Below are 18,450 nucleotides of genomic sequence, written 5' to 3'. Positions count from 1 at the left end.
TTTGCTGTTTTTTTTTTTTTTTTTCTTTATGACAGTAATCCTGTTTATTTTCACAAAAATAGTAGATAATATTTTGCCTTTTTGTTATGCCTACTAGAATAAACAAATCAACATCTATGTATAACACACTTGTTGCCTTAGGGAAGTTACTATTTCAATTCTTTAATGCCTCAAGGGCTTGCAAATAGTCATGCAAAGTAGAGCTGTTTGCTTCAATTTCTATTGTCCTGCAGGCAGCCTGGATAGAAATTCATGCATTGCTTTTTAATACAAGAATAAAATTGGCTCAAACTGTTTTTGTTTGTTTGTTTGTTTGTTTTTTAACTAGATGATTTTTTTCTTTAGATTAAATACATATATTTAGTTTAAAATTGGATTATTTAAAGGTAAACATGAATTTTTAATAATGTACTGCCAAACTTCTTTAACTCCATAAATTGATTTGTGTTAAATAGAATACAGTATTCAAGTATTACATATTTGTTGGTAAAGATTTACTGAACATTAAACCACTGAGCCGGGAGAATTTCAATGATGGGAGAAAACAGCCTCTGACTGAGTGTCAAGTCCAAGTTTGATAGCTGTAGTTTCCTCTGCAGGTGCAGAGAAGATATTTCCTTCATTTTATTCACTGTTCAATAGCTAGTCCATGCAAAACCATCTCTTGAGAGATGATAAAAGCAGGAAAAGTTATTTTCCAGTGTATTTAAAACTTCATGGCAGAGGCTGAAATCTACTAATTTTAAATCTTGCATGACCCAGTCAACAGAGTTCTCTTTACCCAGTAGAAAGAATGGTAATTTGGACTAATATATTAGTCTAACGTCATAAATAAAACAAACATATGTATAGTAAAAGTGAAAATGTCATTAATTGGTTTCTAATATAACAAAAGCAAAAATTAGGAATCTTAACAGGAAATTTAATATAATTTCCTAACGATAGCTTAATGTAGCTCCACCTTTCCAAACTGGAGTAGCTAATGTAAATAAAGTACTAGTCAAAATAATTCAGCACATGATGTTCTCACAACAGTGCTGCAGGACTGACTACAGTGATCAAGGACTTCTCCCCCGCTGCTGTTTTGACAGTGGGAACTGTGTTGTCAATCAAGAGCACTGTAAGCAATGAGAATAAAAAGTAAAAGGAAATTAACCAATCTTACTTGGGTTATTAGGTACTTCCCAGTCTAGATTATCAAGCAAGTGAGGTCAATCACTATATTATCTACTGCTTGTACTGTGGCAGAAAATCAAAACGCTTTAATGACACCAACTGAGAGGAACCAGCCCTTCTCCAGGAAACTAATTAAAAAGTAAACATGCAAAAGAAGGACTGAGTGACGATTTCAGTGATGTTCCTTGCTTGCTTTTTTCCGTGGTAAGGCCATCAAATACTACCTTGGATTCTTTTCAAAAAAGCCAGAGCAGACAGAGCTCTTCAAATCTATTGCAGACATTTTCTTCAGTTTACTAATAATTTCGGTGGCCCTCCTCTGACCCTCTCCAATTCCCAACACCCTTTCTTAAAGCAGGGGCACCAAAACACCATATTCTAGTATCACTCTCCCTGCAGCCAACCTCACAATCAAAGCAACAATCCCCCTTCTATATAATCAATTTTCTCACTCAGGTTGCTTATTTGCTATGATACCTGTTTTTTTTTCTCCCTCAAAGGTTAGGGCTCTTTAGAACACAATTCCTCTTTCTCTCAACAAAACTTGTATTCTTTAGCCTTAAATTCAGTATTTTGCTTCATGCAGCTGGCCTGAGGTTACCAAGCGACCCAGGTTGCTGGCTATAGTAAGCAGCCTGGACTTTTCACATCATCTGCAAATTTCATTGACGGGAATATTCTGTCAGCTTCCAGGTTGTCTGAAAAATGCTGAAAACATGTGTCTAACTGTGAACATTGCTGAATCCCACTGCAAATGCCCTCCCTCGCTTAGGACTCCTCATGCTGTTTATTTTCTGAGATGTGCTAGTTTAGCATGTGCTCTGTTGACATTGCGTAGGGTTTCTTTTTATCAGAACATTGTGTAGGTCAAAGTAAACTCTAATGAATAATTTCCCTGGGAATACTATAGACTCAAAGCAGTTGAAAGGTGCTATAATCAGAGGTGAGGGACTTGAGTTCAAACACAACTTAGTAGAGGAGGGAATCGATCCTGAACCAAACAGATCCTAGGTCACTGTTACAATTCTGTGCTACAAAACATGACCACCTCTGTTTCTACCTATGCTCTGAACCTGCCTGTCCTACTTTTTTCATTCTGTAACATCTACCTCAAAACTAAATGTTATTTGTTGGTTAAAATAGATCACTGTGACTAAATCCAAATGGAATCTCTTTCCTCTGCCCTCCCATTTCAAAATGAAAACTTTCTTTTCCTCCATCCAGATGGACTCACTATTTGTTATTTATTTTTTGGGTTGATGAAGTGATAAATCAGTTCTGTGCATAGTGCTGATATGCATAATGTCACACAGAGATGCAGTAATTAAGTTATTAGTCTTGGGTTCATAATATGCCAAACACTCTCACACTTCCTTACAATCTGCTTTTTGTAATAAACAGGACAGAGCTCCAAAACCGCATCTTAGAGACAGATTGAAAATAAATTAAAGCAGTTGGCTCTAACCTGTCTTTCCTTTTAGTACAATCCAAGTGAGTGGCCAATTAAGTAAATAGGGAAACTGATGCCATTATATACATCTCTGATATATTATGGTCAGATAGGAAAGTGAAAAATAAAACTGCAGATAATTAGACAAGAGATCAGTCGTAATAAAAGAGGTATGCACTACTTCTACTTTATGGGAAGAGAGAAATGTAAGTTACGACACTGTGTTCTTTCAGACCCCAAGTAAAGACTCAAAGTTTGTCTACATGCTTATAGCCAAAATGCCTGAAAAGCAAGCAAGCCAGCAAACAATAGGAAAGACTGAAGTTGTATATTCACTAGTTTATGTGAGCATTTATTAAATATTGTATATATTTACATCACTTTTTTATATATAATATGAAAATAGTCTAAACATCTTTTATTTTGGAGACTGAAGGTAGCTAAATTTACTTAATTATGATATATGAGGTAATGAATGTATTGTCTCCATCTTTATCTCAGAAATATGCAGAGGCAAGAAATGATAATGTCCTAAAATTTCATTACCTATCATGCACAAGACGATCAAATATGACTGTCAGAGCTGAGCCAGCATGTAACAAGGCATTCAGTTGCATAAAATCCATCAAGTATGCTGAAGAGGAATACATGTATATTCCAACAAGAAGTAAATAACATAATAATTACAGCAGCAATATGAAACTACAAAGAAAGATGAAGGAGTGTGGTAGTGACATGAGAACCTTCATCGCTATTTTGGAGGAGCAGTCTCTGGAAACAGATTTTTTTATACATATAAGGTCCCCCACTTAAGAAACTAGGGTGACTGGCCCACACTGTTCAGAAACATTTTTGTGTTTGAAGATGTATTTCCTTACACACCTTATTCTTATGAACCAGAAAACTTGAAGAAGTTTTGAGGTTCTCCTTCAGCAAGTCCTGAAGAGAAAGCAGGTTGTCTTATGCTCCTCTTAATAAGCAGTAAGGATATTCTTCTGCCTTCCAGAACAAGATGTTCTTTTTCCTCTCTCATTTTCCTGATCCTACTAGACCTTTTAATAACAAAATTCTTTCCTTTTACCATTGCAGATGCTATTATTCCCAGCACTTTCCATTTTTTTCCAGCTTCCTTTCCCTAAGTTTACTAAGGACTTCCAAATTGTTAAAAACTTCTATTTTTATGTATCTATAAAACCTCCACAATTTTGAGAGATACCGTCATGATATTTGCCTCAGAGTTTTCACCTTGGACTTCATTCAGGTTAAGAGGGGTGACAACTTGTAGGTTACTTTAAAAAGCTTTAAAAAGGTTGAAAAGGAGATTCCTTTTTTTTTCTTTTTTTTTTTTCCTTTAAAACTGAAGCCAAGGTTCAGAGCAGCTCCTCTTCCCATTTCCCAGTATAGTCACAAAACAGCCCAGAAAATCTAACAATAACAGGAGAAGAACAAAGTCCAAAGATCCTTTTCAAGGCTTGAATTTTCCATTTTACATCAATTTTACCTTCGGGGGAGTATGGTATAATGTATCAAGCACAGACTTGAGAAGGTTATAGAGCAGTCAAATGTATAGATTTAGGGGAATGCAAGGGAATTTGGGAAAGACGGTGTACAGTAGGAAGGAGAAAGAGCATCAGGTATTACTGAGATATAGACAATAAGTGCTACTATGTAAAGAAGTTATATATATATATTTTTTTCTAGTATAGCCTGCCATACTAGGTAAACCTAATTGTGTGAGGTACTCATTCAGAGGAAGTGTTGGCAAGCTTCTGGTGAAGTACAAGTCTGAGACTAAGTTGTTGAACTTTTCAAAGACTAAGACATGCAGAGGGAGCAGAGAAGACTAAATGGGCAGAGAAGGCATATGAGCAGAGTTATTGCTAGAAATATGCACTTGACTGGTTAGATCTGAAAATGATACAGTGGAATCCTAAGGTTTAGTACCAAGGACCCCAAGGCCTTGCAGAGCAAGAGCTGCAGAAGGAGCCATTACCAGAACTTCAGGTGAAGAAGCTCAAAGTGTCAACAAGTCTTTCAAGGTTTTGGAATAAGTTATTGTTGCTGTCTTCTCTGTATGCAGCAATTTTTTTGTTCTTAAAACGAATAGGGTTTGCTCTTTTTTTTTGTAATCTGAAGTAACAGTCTAATCTGAGGCACTGGAAAATTATATGCAAGATCTCCGTTTGGTATCCAATCAAACTGGCAAATTTTAGGGTCCCGTTTACTGAAATAGATAACCTCTGGAGGCTCCCCAGAAGAGCTCAACTGCAAAAGGATAACCATTTTCTGACTCTGATGCTACACAATTCTAGTGACAGAAATTAGGTTTTAACCATGTTCTACTACCAAGGAAAAGTGCTAAAACATCCAGAGTGACTACAGTCCCACTGGCACAACAAGTTGGAATAATTAGGTGATCCAGTGCTTCATCTAAACTGTATCTGTAATATTGATAAAGCTTCATTCTAGCTGGGGAACAGGAGACTAAGATCACTTTCATACTATAAAATTTTCACTCATTTTATTCACTTGGTGCAGAAAATGAGCATGGCCATCCATATATTAAATAAAGAAATGAAATACAAGTCAGGAATAAAGGGGAGAAAACAGAACTGAAAATGAAGAACTTACTTGTCAGAAGACCAAGTGATACTTAAAAAGCCTGCTGTTGTTGGTCAGTTTTGCAGTCACTCTGTGGTCTCAAGGAAGAAATCTAAAGATGTCGGGTATGTTCTGAAAAGAGGAATAATCAAGGACTTAGTACTTATTTTTTTCTATCATGTATTATAACAAAACTTTTCCAAAGTAATAGCTTTTTTTTTTTTTTTTTTTTTTTTAAATGGGGTTATTCATCCATAAAACAATCTTTGATCTCATCATTGAATCTGCAGAGTTTATGGACTTCTACAAAATGAACTGCTCAGATCAGGCTACCTGGACTGCACAGTACAACCTGGGCACAAGAAATCAGAAAAACAATAAGAGTAATTAATAAGAGTAATTATTTAACATATTGTAGCCACATTTTTAAGCTGTATCAGTTGTGAGGAAACACTGAAAATGAAAGAGACCTGCCTCCTTTCTGGTTTAATAAATCAATATGCTGAAGTAATGCCTTTCCAAAACAGGTCCATAAGATCATGTGCCTAAATACCTTTCAAACAACTGGCAAATCTGACTGTCTTTTGAACTAGTTCATGTACTTGGCCTCTTTATTTGTCATTTAATAGCTTAGGATGTCCCTATGTACTCACAATATTATTCTGCATTTCAAGTCTAGCCTTTTAATTTCCAATCATCCATACCAGGCAGGACTGAGTAAGGGAGCTGTCTCACCTCCAGAAATATGATTGAAATTGAGAAACTGGGAGATGATCATAGCTTCCATCTACTCAGACTGTGAAAGAGAGGGCACACTACTGTAGGGCAGAACAGAAGTTGCTCAGCTTTAAAAGGGCAACGTTGATTACAACTGGCAGAAAATGTTGGGAAGGCTCTAGTCAGGATGTTGGGTCCACACTGACAGTACTCAAAGGGAAATGAAATTCAGGGTAGAGGAATCTGAAAAGTCACTATATGTCTTTCATCTTTTCACTGGTGTCACTATCCTTTGCTACTGCGTTGGGTTTATGTGATGAGGTTTTGTTAGCAGTGGGGCTGCAGGGATAGGCTCTGTGACAAGAGACCAGGGCCTGCTTCTGTGCCAGGCAAAACCAATTCCAGCTGGCCTGGCTGCTGGACCAAATGGATTGACAGACCTGCTACTGACCAAAGCTCAGCCTATCAGCCTCTGTGACAACACATTTAAGAAAGTGTAAAAAAAAAAAAAAAAAAAAAAAAAAAAAAAGGTGTGTGGCAACTGTGAGAAGGAGGATTGAGAAAAATGTGTGAGAAACTGCCCTGCAGACACAAAGGTCTGAAAAGTATGGGGAGGAGGTGCTGCAGGCACCAGAGCAGAGATTTCTCTGCAGCCCATGGAGAAGACCATGGTGAAGCAGGTATTCCCCTGCAACCCACAGAGAGGATCACATAGGACCAGATATCCACACCGTAGTGTGTGGAAGACCCCACACTGGAGAAGGGAATGATGAGTGAAGTTGAGCCTAGAAAGAAGGGTGGTGGGGGAAGGGGTTTTAGTTGGTTAGTTAGTTTGTTTATTACTCTATTTTTAATTGGCAGTAACTTAAATTAGTTTTCCTAGGCTATCTTATGACCATGAAGATAACTGTTAAGTGATCTCCCTGTCTCTACTGTGATGCACAAGCTTTTCCATCTTATTTTCTCCCCCTGTCCTGTTGAATGAGACCGTGGCAGGCTGAGTGCACGGCTGCTGGACAAGGTCAACCCACCAGAGCTCTAAAATAAAATAGTGTTTCCATCTCTGTCACAGATTAGCAGGACTCAGACTGCAATAGGGAAAAAAAAAAAAATCCAAAGGAAACTGCCTAGAATGCATGGGAATAAACAGAATTAGTAAGGAGCAGAACAACTTCTCAGAGAAGGCCACGTGAACAGGGAATCTTCAAAAACCCATAGTTTCTCTACTGCAGTGCAGCCACACGTTTGAAGACAAGATCTTATACTAACAAGCAAAAAGATTCATGCTCCATGAAAGGAGAGTGCTGAAAACCTCATTTAAAATACTGTTGCGTGTGACATGGCACTGAGGTCTTCTTTAGCCCATAAAGGAATTTTCAACAATACTTACTGAAATATAACGTAGCAAGTGTTTTAAAGTAAAGTGAGACTGATTGACTTGCAGTAATAAATTGATTCTGCCAGCAATTCTTTTAGAAACAACTATTTTAAGTTCTTTTGCAGCTAGGTTTTAACAATCCTGAAGTGATTTATTTCATTCCAGCCCCAGAACTCCATCCTAGTATCCATTATGATAGTAAGCACATTTCAGTTATGAAAAAACATTGAAGGGCTGTGCATCTCTATCTGATACTTAAGACTATGGGAAGAAATCTCCAAGCTAGTGTAGCAAAGGATTGGTTTTAGCTTCTTTTGTTTTCAGCCAGGATAACCCTTACAGTGGCAAAATTAGCAAAACTCTCTTAGATAATACTCATTGAATGAACTCTTTCCTGAATGAGTTTCCTGTTAAAATTAATGTTCTGTTAAAATTATCACCAACCTGCTAAACAGATGGGGTCTGTGGGAAACATTCACACTGCTTCACATGCTTATTGTGAGAAATCTCTAGAATAATAAAACCCAGAACAACACAAAATTGCCAGTAGAACTGAGCGAACATTAAATTCTACTAACAATCATCATGTTTATAGCCTAAAACACTCTTGTAATTTAGCCTTGTTTTCATGGCTAAGTAACTAAGGTCTTATACCTGTACCCTGGGAAATCTATAAACACACAGAGAAATTAACTGTTGCTTAGGAAAGAGAGCTTGCAAATAGCTTTATGGAAATGTCACCTAAATCCTCACCAACTGTCAAAAAAGAAAATGGTATATTAGGAAATATTAGGAAAAGAGCAGAGAACACAGCAGAAGAAAACATAAAAATACTGCCATATAAATCCTTTGCCCACCTAACAGTTTGAGTACTGAATATAGTTCCAGTCATCTCATCTTAAAAAGGACAGGGAAGGAATAGAAAATACATGGTGACAGGATGATCAAAGGTATGTAGTGGCTTCTGTACTAGGAAAGAAAAAACAGCTTTAGGATTTTCATATTGGAAGAGGAACAACCGAGGGAAGGCTTTGTGACAGAGCCTCATAAAATCAAGAACAGTACTGAGAAAGGGAATAAGAAAAGCTTTTTCCACTGTCTTTCGTAACACAGGAAGCATGGTGATTCCAATAAAGCGAGCAGTTAGTGAGTTTAAAACAAAAAAACAAACCCAAGAAAGGACGTTTTCCACAAAGATCATAATTAAACAGGGGAACCCATTGCCATAGGATGCAGTAGATGCCACATACATGAGTGGAGCTCAAAAAGCAATTGACTGAGGTGTAAAAGAAACATTGCTAATCTCTGTACTTTGCACAAAGAGGCAGAATGTAAACCTTCAGCTCAACGAGCACTACAGAGTGCTCTGGGATGACACCATGGGAACTTAATCTTCAGTCTCATTCAGATACAGCTCATGGTGATCTCTTACAACACGAAGATGTTAGAAAGCATACTGTGCCTTTAGCAAAAATGCAGGGAAGTTTTCCAGGGCGGAAAATTCATAATTTCCCCATTCCTCCTGTGAAACTGCATGCCCTATGGTAATCAGACCAAGTGAAGAATTGGTGGTTTTTTTGTTTTTTTTTTTTTGTTTGTTTTTTTTTTTTCGGGGGGGGGGGAGGGGAATCCTTACACTAGGTGAAATAGAAGATCCTTCTATCTAAGACAGCATCCCATCTACAGCATTGGCTACGATACAAATTTTTGGCTGGTATGACATATTCAGCTTTCAGGATATTATAAACTTTGAAAAGCCATGCAAACCTTTTTCATCCCAGTCACTGAATAAATATTATGAAAGAAAACGTTCTGGAAGAAAATCCTCCTCAGGCTCAAGTCCAGCTTCACATCCCAGCTATTGCTGTTGCACCAAGCGATGTTCCATCCCTTCTCTCACATGCTGATTTTCATTGAAAAATAACATGGGCAGATAGCAGGAAGAGGCTGTGATATCAAAGCTCAGTGGTCTGGGCCACACCTAGCCTATGTGCAGCCTGCATGCCCAAAATCTAGTCAGCCAAAGCCAGTCAGAACATTTTCTGTTATAAAAGCATATTGTGAATATAGCCTTCAGTCTCATAAGAAGCATCAGCCATCCCATACAAGCTGCTGAACAGTGGAACTGGCAAGACCTTCACTTATAGCATGACAGAGAGCAGGTTAAAGCCTTTTATGAAACAGCATCAAATAAAGGATGCAGAGATCAAGCAACTTTGCTTATTCACTAAAAGTAATCTCATTTTATCACCACCGTAAACTGAAAGTGACAATTCCACATATTCTTATACATTTGTCTGGAAAATTCCTATTTGTCTCTCATGAATTAGCTTAAACGGTTAAGATGAAGATCACTGCACAAGCAAGACCACTTTTTCTTTCTTTTTCTTTTTCTCTTCTTTTTCTGTTTTTCTTTTTTTGGGAGGAAAGGCAGTATCATCATTTTCTCCTGTAAGATGGGAGTTTTTTCTATCATTCTCTTTTAACTTCAATAGCAGTTGGATGCCAAACCTGAGGCTTCTTAGAAGAACCTCACCTAAAGACCTCCTGCCTGAGCAGGCTGAACTACTTCAACTTCAAATGGTATGTAAGTCCCTCTGCATACATTTATGCCAATCTGGAATCACATATTTGGACTAAATTTAAGCCTGTTCCTGAGAGACTTGACCAAAAAAAAAAAAAAGAGAGAGAAAACTAAGTAGAAGAGGTATTGCAGAGAGGTACTGCAGAAAATGTTATTTCCAAGTATCCACATTGCAAGAATTAATACTATTGAAATTCATAGTATATATAGAGAAATGGCAACCATTCAAAACTGATGGGAAACAAATGAAGTTTACATCCAAACAGGTGTGTCTGTCTAACTTTCTTCAACAGTTACCTAAGTTAACATGAAATAGGTATTTTGACCAAGCCAAAAAACTTCCTTACATGGACATATACTTACCCTAGTATCTGTCCACATAGTAAATCCATTCAGGGTAACCACACAAGACAGAAGAACCATTTCTAGTGGCACGGAACCAAACTGCCACGAGCCCAAGCATGCTAATATGTTTATGCTGGCATTTCAGCACAGCAGAGCTCAGCAGAGCAGAGCATTTTTCAGCTAGCAGAACTGTTGTGTTGGTCTAGGGAAAGATATCTTAAGTCCCTGACTGGCTGACAAAAGCCCCCATAAAACTCATTTTTTACTGGAGGCATGGGAAACCACAGAACCTTTCCCAGGGTGGTTTTGCTACCCTGGCATGAGGTGGAACTGTGCTGAAGCCATGCCCAAGGAATGGTTTGCTCATGTAGCAAGTATATCTGTACTTCTGAGTCAGTAAGGAAAGTGCTTCTGCTGTGGGCACAACCATAACAGGCCACATTGGCTCAGTCACATTTGCAGCTGTTTACTGCTTCCAGAGTGCACTGGAAGAATTAAACCTTGAGGTGTAGAACAGACCCCAAGTCAGCTGGAAACCCCGTTGGGAAAACAAGGCAGCTTAAGGACACCTGCAAACTACAGCTATGTCTATCAGGCATGCTAGTCCCCCCCCCAAGTTAATCTCACCTACCCACCTACACTGAAACGTCGCCAAAAAAACACAGCTTTTTGTTGTAGTTTTTATCAGGTCTACAAATGATACGAACTATATACCATGTCAGTGGGGCTTGCCATTACTACAAGAATTGCCTTTAAACCTTGTACTGGCCCAGCAGCCCTTCAATATGCATGCCTCAGTTGACAACTGTGCACCAACAGCTTCTTGTATAGTCCTGGCTTTATTTTTTGAGGTTCGGTGCTCTTAGAGATGAGTAAGCATTGCTTTAAGGGACACTCATGAACACAGGAGTAATCAAAGAAGGCATTAAAGCAACAGGAATAAGTTAAAGGTAAAACAAACAAACAAACCACACCACCACAACAAAAACCAACCCACATACTCAATCTGCATTAGCTTTATCCTTTGCATGGGGTAGCGGGTGCCCAGGTGCTGGCAGCGGGGGCTGCAGGGTTGCTGTGAGGCGTGGCCGAGGCCCTGCAGCCAAGATGGTGGCGCCTCAGGGAAGGGCTTTAAGGAGGGCAAACTGCCACACAAGACAGACAGGCGGCAGCAAGGAGGGGAATAACAAAGTCAGAAATGTCTGAGGGAACACCATGATTGGGGAAGAGGAGAGGAGGAGGTGCTACAGGCACTGGGGTTGACCTCCCCTGCAGCCCATGGTGGAGCAAGTGTGTGTTACCTGAAGGGCTGCCGCCTGTGGGAGAGAGACCACACTGCAGCAGGGCAGAAGCGTTAGAGGGAAGAAGCTGCACAGAGAAGCCACTTTGTACTGACTAAAAGTGCTTTGTGCTGCCCAAAACCACACTGTTGGGATGGGAAGAGAGGTGTTGGGAGTGAGGGCATGCAGCTAAGCCTGGGCAACAGAGGGGGAAAGGTCTCGTTTTAGTCTTTGTCTTGTCTTTCACTGTCTGAATTTATGATAATTGGTGGTAAGTTAAATTACTTTTCCCCAAGTTGAGTCTGTTTTGCCCATGCTGGTAATTGGTAAATGATGTCCTTGTCTTTACCTCAACCTGCAAACTTTTTCATCCTATCTTCACTGTCTGTGCTGCTTAGCTTGGTTATTGAGAGGCTGGTCAAGGCTATTCCACCACACCCGTGGAGAAGGCAGTATGCTCATGCTACTTGGCCTTCAGTGGAAGCATCCATGCTGGGTTTCGTGCACCTCAATTATGTACCTGAATTTCATACCTTCAGTGAGCTTAATCTGAACTCCCTTTAGCAGTCCCTATATAGACAAGGAACAACTTTGTTCTAGGTGAGCACGGGGATGCAACCCTACTTTCCTACTACATCTATCGCAGCCAGTTTGTGAAAACACTACCCAACTCTGTTTCCTGCTTGCAAATTGTTAATGAGCACTTTTCTGCCAATGCATTTGTTAATTACGCACTGAATTATTTGGACAAAGCATTTTTAGCCTGTGGGTTGTTTGTGAGCCATTTGCTGTTGGCTCAGCATTGTTAATAATTGTTTTGACTTTTGCCTTACGTGCCTTATGGTGCTGGAAGAATAATATTGTTCATGAATGGCCACCTCTTAGTAATAATAATGTTTCTGCTTACTTAACAGATGACAACAATGTTCGAAATAGACACAGGAGAATAAGCAATGACTGAATAACAAACAGTGACTAGCTGCTGCGTTTGTTTGCACGTGGATATTGTTTGCATGAGTACAAAGTATTGAACAAACCAAAGCACTTCCTCATACCTGTAAGTAAATACTTCTCAATATTTCAAAAAAGGAATTGAGATGTCATCAAACCAAACAGCTGTTTGGCTCTAGCAGACATTTAATACAACTGTTATTGCAGTAGTAAATCAGTTTAATCTGTGAGGAAACAAGTTTGCTGTGACCAACATGTAATTTTTAATGCAAAGGACATCCTGTTACTAAGGGCTTTTGAGTGAAAGAGCTATGGGGACAACCAATTACATTTACTGTATTTGCTCTAAGTTTGGACAACCACATGGAATTACTTCATTTGCTTTAAGCCACATAAGCGTTTTTGTTTGTTTGTTTGTTTTTGTTTTGTTTTGTTTTTTACTTCTGTTTCTCTTTAAAACCCATTTGCCACCTGAAACAGTCACATCTGGTAGGGTCGATTCTTTTTCTTTGCCCCTGCAATACCACACACACATTTTTTAAGTCCCAAAGGCCTTTGGCATTGCATTACAATGGATCAGCCACCTCTAATACACTGAGAGGGAAGAAAAGCAGACTGCCCAAGAGAGGGATAGCAGACAATCTGCCCTGAGGCCTCACTATTGTTGTTTCATTTAGAGAGCCAGGCAATACCACAGTATCTATGACAAAAGAGGAAAAGATTTCAAGTCCCCCCAGCTGTCACCTTCTTAATTCAATAATGATCATTCTGTTGGTCCCAACTGTCCATAAAACACTGAGATTTTTCATGGCTGCTGTGCTACTGCGTGCTTGTGATATGCTGTTCTTCTGATTTGAGTGATACTCCAAAATTGGTAAGCACATGAGTAATCCTAGTCAGCAGACACTGTGCTACCTCATCCAGGAGCAGGGTTTTTTATTTTTTATTTTTTTATTGAAGATTGTTCTGGTGGGTTGGGAAGCAAGACTCATTCTTCAACTTTTCTAATTGCCTCACCTTAGTTTCATAAGGATATTGGCTACACAGTGATATATATGAACATTACAGAATTCAGTAAGCATTGCTTTGTTGTAGATGAACAAAAAAGAGTGTGATGGTCAGTACAGTATTCTTGTTTGTCAAACTTAGACTGACAGCTAGGGAAAACTGTGCAGGTAACAAAGAACAAGGATTGTCTCACTGACGCACTCTGTAGAATATGGCCTCTTCTCCATGCAGTAGACACTGAGCAGTAATGGTTTGGAACAGGGAAACTCTGAGAAGCTGTGCCTAGTTAGTATGACATCTCACCTGAGAAAATACTAGCATATTTATTGTGGTGTATTGTTCAGGAGACATATTAAGCACTTCCAGTGTTATCATTCTCTTTAACAGTATCATTTTAACATTATCTTTAACAGTTATCATTCTCTTTAACTGCATGAAGTTTAACAAGGCCAAGTGCCGGGTCCTGCACCTGGGGCGCAATAACCCCAAGCAGAGCTACAGGCTGGGAGAGGAATGGTTGGAGAGCTGCCAGGCAGAGAAGGACCTGGGAGTGATGGTGGATAGTCGGCTGAATATGAGCCAGCAGTGTGCTCAGGTGGCCAAGAAGGCCAACGGCATCCTGGCTTGTATTAGGAACAGTGTGACCAGCAGGGCTAGGGAGGTGATCGTCCCCCTGTACTCGGCTCTGGTGAGGCCGCACCTCGAGTACTGTGTTCAGTTTTGGGCCCCTCGCTACAAGAAGGACATCGAGGTGCTTCAGCGGGTGCAGAGAAGGGCGACGAAGCTGGTGAGGGGCCTGGAGAACAAGTGCTACGAGGAGCGGCTGAGGGAGCTGGGCTTGTTCAGCCTGGAGAAGAGGAGGCTCAGGGGCGACCTTATCGCTCTTTTTAGGTACCTCAAGGGAGGCTGTAGCGAGGTGGGGGTTGGCCTGTTCTCCCACGTGCCTGGTGACAGGACGAGGGGGAATGGGTTTAAGTTGAGCCAGGGGAGTTTTAGGTTAGATGTTAGGAAGAATTTCTTCACTGAAAGGGTTGTGAGGCACTGGAACAGGCTGCCCAGGGAAGTGGTGGAGTCACCATCCCTGGAAGTCTTCAAAAGACGTTTAGATGTAGAGCTTAGGGATATGGTTTAGTGGAGGGCTGTTAGCGTTAGGTTGGAGGTTGGACTCGATGACCTTGAGGTCTCTTCCAACCTAGAAAATTCTGTGATTCTGTGATTCTGTGATATCAAAATCCTTTCCTAAGTGAGAAGCAGTATTGTGCAGACTGTACAAAAAGGTTGAGTCACCTGCCTCAAAGCCTTTGCAGGTGGTAGGACTAGAAATAAAACTCAGATCAGCTATCCTAGATGCTGTACAAGTTTGATCACTGCAGCCATAGATGACAAACCTCTACCGGATAAAGGACAAGAAATGACATAACTTGCACGGTACCACGTAGGTGAGACTTGCTTAACATTCTGCATATTGCATTATCTGCTAAACTACACTACCTCTGGAATTAATTAAGGCTAATGAAATGGTGATGCTATCAAGAGGCAATTGATAAGAAAAGTCTCACCGTGAATTGCTGAAAGTTATAGCTTACATCACAAAAATAATGCCCATTAAAGTACCACTCCACAGCAAAGAGGAACCAATCATATTACAAACATAACAATCTGCATGGAGAACTAACCATATAGGAGATACACATTTACTGGTTAGAAAAATTGCTAACATATTTTCAATGTAATCAACAATTTTTATTCCAGAACTACAACAACTGGATACATACCATATTATCAGAATCTGTGAGCACAGTCCCTCTTCGCTTATATATGAAATTGATGGCCTTACATTAGGAAAGGATGTCCCATTCAGGGACATCCATGAAGCTATTCACATGATTAAGATGAGTAAGATTTCACTTAATGTGGGCAGCTGGCATCCCTTATGCATATCACACATTACCAGTTATACTCTTATTTTATCCTTACTCAGTGCTGCAATACTGAAAATGTAATTTCATCCATCCAAGCATCAATATTGATCCCTGGCTACACTATGTATTTCCAGTTAAACAGTGTGAAAAATCCCACCTTTTCAGCCCTGGTTTTAGTTAAATAACTCAGCTGAAGGCTACAAGAAAAGTTTGTATTCAGTTTTCTCATTCTACATATGAGAATGATTGGCAGTAATCTACTTCAAACAGTGATCTCCCATAGTTTTTCAACAAGATATAAATGGAAACAAATAATTTTGATCAATCTTCAGTTTATACAAACAATAAATAGCATATTGCAATCGGTAAGCAAATCTGTAGGGGTACAGTTTATAGCAGCAGGTCATTTGCTTGTACTGCAATTTAGATTTCAGTTTTCTTGTATCAGCTTAGCAATTTTACCTGCTATGTTTCCCAGAACACTGTGGTGTATCCTATTGGCACAGGCAATTTGGCTATGCAGAAGCATAGAAATATTTCCATAATTTCACTTGCAAGGCAGAAGTTTATGTTACCTCTCCTTATGCCAAAAGGAAAGCCACAGTTGTTTCCATTGCTTACAGATTGTGACCTTCTTATGTGAAGATCAGTGGGTCCTCTTTGATCATTAAGTGTGACCTCCCATGGGACATGGGAGGCAGAGTCCCACTTGGTTGTGAAGTCCCTGGCTGTGAGCCCAAACTACTCCCTTCCCATCTGCATCTCACCATTCAACAACAAAGCTGTTTGTTTGCTGTTTGTGTAAGAAAATGGGATTCCTATTAGAAATTATGCTTGCCTTGCCTTTCAAGACTGTCTCTATCTCTGCTTAAGAGGAAATGGATAAAAAAGACAATGTGATAGAAAAATTAGTCTTTTCTATAGAAGGAAAGGAGGTCAGAGACAGGGATCTGTGGAATTACTGCTGGCCAACTTCAGTCATCCTGCTCCAGGGTGAGTTTGTCTATAAGATGAGGAAGCACAGTCTCTTCCATCAGCCAGATCATTACTGACTAGCTGTGGGAATTGAAAAGTTGCATGCTGGAACAACTCAGTTGATGGCTTCAAGCCCAGGCATTCTTAGGAAAAGCTGCAAGATAAGCAGGGATTCAGAAGAGTTGAGAAACTCTGAGAATTGTCTTGGGGGCTGAGCCACAATGTTTGTAGTATAGGCAGTTAGTGGGTCAGGGGTTGAAGAGCAACCCAGCCGGCAGTTTAGATAGTGGACAGTAGCCTATGTGAGACACGAGGGCCAGGAAACACTGTGCCTTGGTGCAGCACTGGTGCTCACTGCTGCTGTCCTTCAGGGGAGTAGTGTGCTTCTTTGGCACTACCTATGGTGATGCAGGCAAAGGGTTAAGCCCACAGATGAACTACTTGTCTGCACACATTAGCTGTGCAATATGTGTAAAGTGTAGTTAGTTGGACCTTGCTTATAAGTAGTAGGCACAGCAATGGTTTACCCATGCTTTTAAAGGAGGGTCAGTGGGGCCTAAGGGAAATCTGACCCTCTCTGTACCAAATGACCAACATTAAACCTGACATCCTTGTAGTTACATCCACCATAGCACCACAGTCTATGGATTGAGATGGAGGCCAATTTTTTTTAAGAGTACCAATTGCAGTAAAAGCAAAAACTCTTCAGAAGCATTTCTTTGAATGACTACAGCATTTATAATAAAAAGAGATGTAAGTCACTATAAATATTTAAGTGTCTTAAATAAAGATTAATTAAGAACTAGGCAGGAAGCTGCCTTTTCTATTTAAGCAATACATTTTTAATTGCAAAGTATGCTTTAGTAACAAATTGGGGCTTAATGGAGATATGTAAGGAGAAATTTGAAGGTCAGGGATAGTGATCAGATACCTGTATTTACATCTGCACATAGAATACTGCACTTTACTTGTGTAAATATTGCAAAGATTACTTACAGATATTCACTGAATAAAGCACTAAGTTCTGTTGAAGTGTTTACTGTCAGCTACTCAGAGATGCTGAAAAAATGATTTTGGAATGTATGGGCAGGGCATATCTTGGTTTTGTTTTAGCATGGTGCCTTGGTTTGTTTTGACGACTCACACTTCCCCTTTTGGGTGAGCTCATTTTATTTATTTTTGCAAATACACACATAGAGTTTTACACCAAAATTAGTATATTGCTATCCATCTAGGTTTGCAATGCCCAGTTTCACAATTTTGAGTGCTGGGTACTAAGCTGAAGAAGTAACATTTTATAGACTGGTAAAGGAAAAGGAATTCCTGCAGTATTCGTTTCATAAAGGTAATTCTGAAATGTAGTTATATAGTTGGATGCATAAAACTGAAAGAAAATACCAAACTTAATGAAGGATCTAAGAATTAAAAGGTCTTGATATTATAATGATGAGTCAGGCTGAAACCATGCAGTCTCACATCATATGATCGTGGCCTCCTACCATGTTAAAAGAAGGCCTCTTTCTTATCTGGCTTTTTTTTTTTTGCACATGAATGCCTTTTGCATATTCACAGCTAAGAACAAAAGGTGAAAATAAAGGGCCAGAGAAAAAAACCAAGGAGTTCCCCTCAGTCGTTCTCATGGTGGGACATTCAACAGAAGGACAGTTTCTTATTTTTTTTTTTTTTTTTATTACTGTTTGAATTTTCTGAATGCAACCTTCCAAATTTATCTCAGGGCACCTGCAGTAAAAGATTGCTATGATCTTTGAGTACTGATCAGCCCCCATAGTACTTTATTCTATGATTACAGTAGAGCTTTGCTTGCTCTTCTCCTAGCGACTTGCTGGCAAGCAGAAACTGAGAAATGAACGTAAGCAAGGGTGAGTGGTTTTGCTTTTGGCAACTTTGTAGAGTCTCACTTGAAATGGAAATGTTTTACTATTTTGTCTCAGGAATGAAGTTCCTAAGCAGAAACACAGCAACTTTGCAGGCAGTGTATCTTCCTTCTCTGGTATTAGCATGGCAAACACCACTACACTTAGTATAAACTGTTAGCCTGACAC

At 39.5% G+C, this 18,450-nt stretch overlaps 1 protein-coding gene across 4 annotated transcripts in view; it reads right to left on the bottom strand.

Moving 5' to 3' along the window:
- The window catches only part of LOC309874774 (poly(rC)-binding protein 3-like), a 424,882-nt gene that overhangs the window by 173,222 nt on the left and 233,210 nt on the right, over positions 1 to 18,450 (bottom strand). For all 4 annotated transcript variants that reach the window (XM_082753316.1, XM_082753317.1, XM_082753318.1 and 1 more), the window contains one exon: positions 5,258 to 5,359. The gene's annotated coding sequence lies outside the window, so the exon portion shown is untranslated. The remainder of the gene's footprint in view (positions 1 to 5,257; positions 5,360 to 18,450) is intronic.

The sequence above is a fragment of the Aythya marila genome (assembly GCF_965140915.1).
Source record: "Aythya marila genome assembly, chromosome: 2".
In the NCBI taxonomy this organism is placed as follows: Eukaryota; Metazoa; Chordata; class Aves; order Anseriformes; family Anatidae; genus Aythya; species Aythya marila.
Note: the sequence above shows the minus strand (reverse complement) of the source record. Positions and strands in the feature narration are given on the sequence as shown.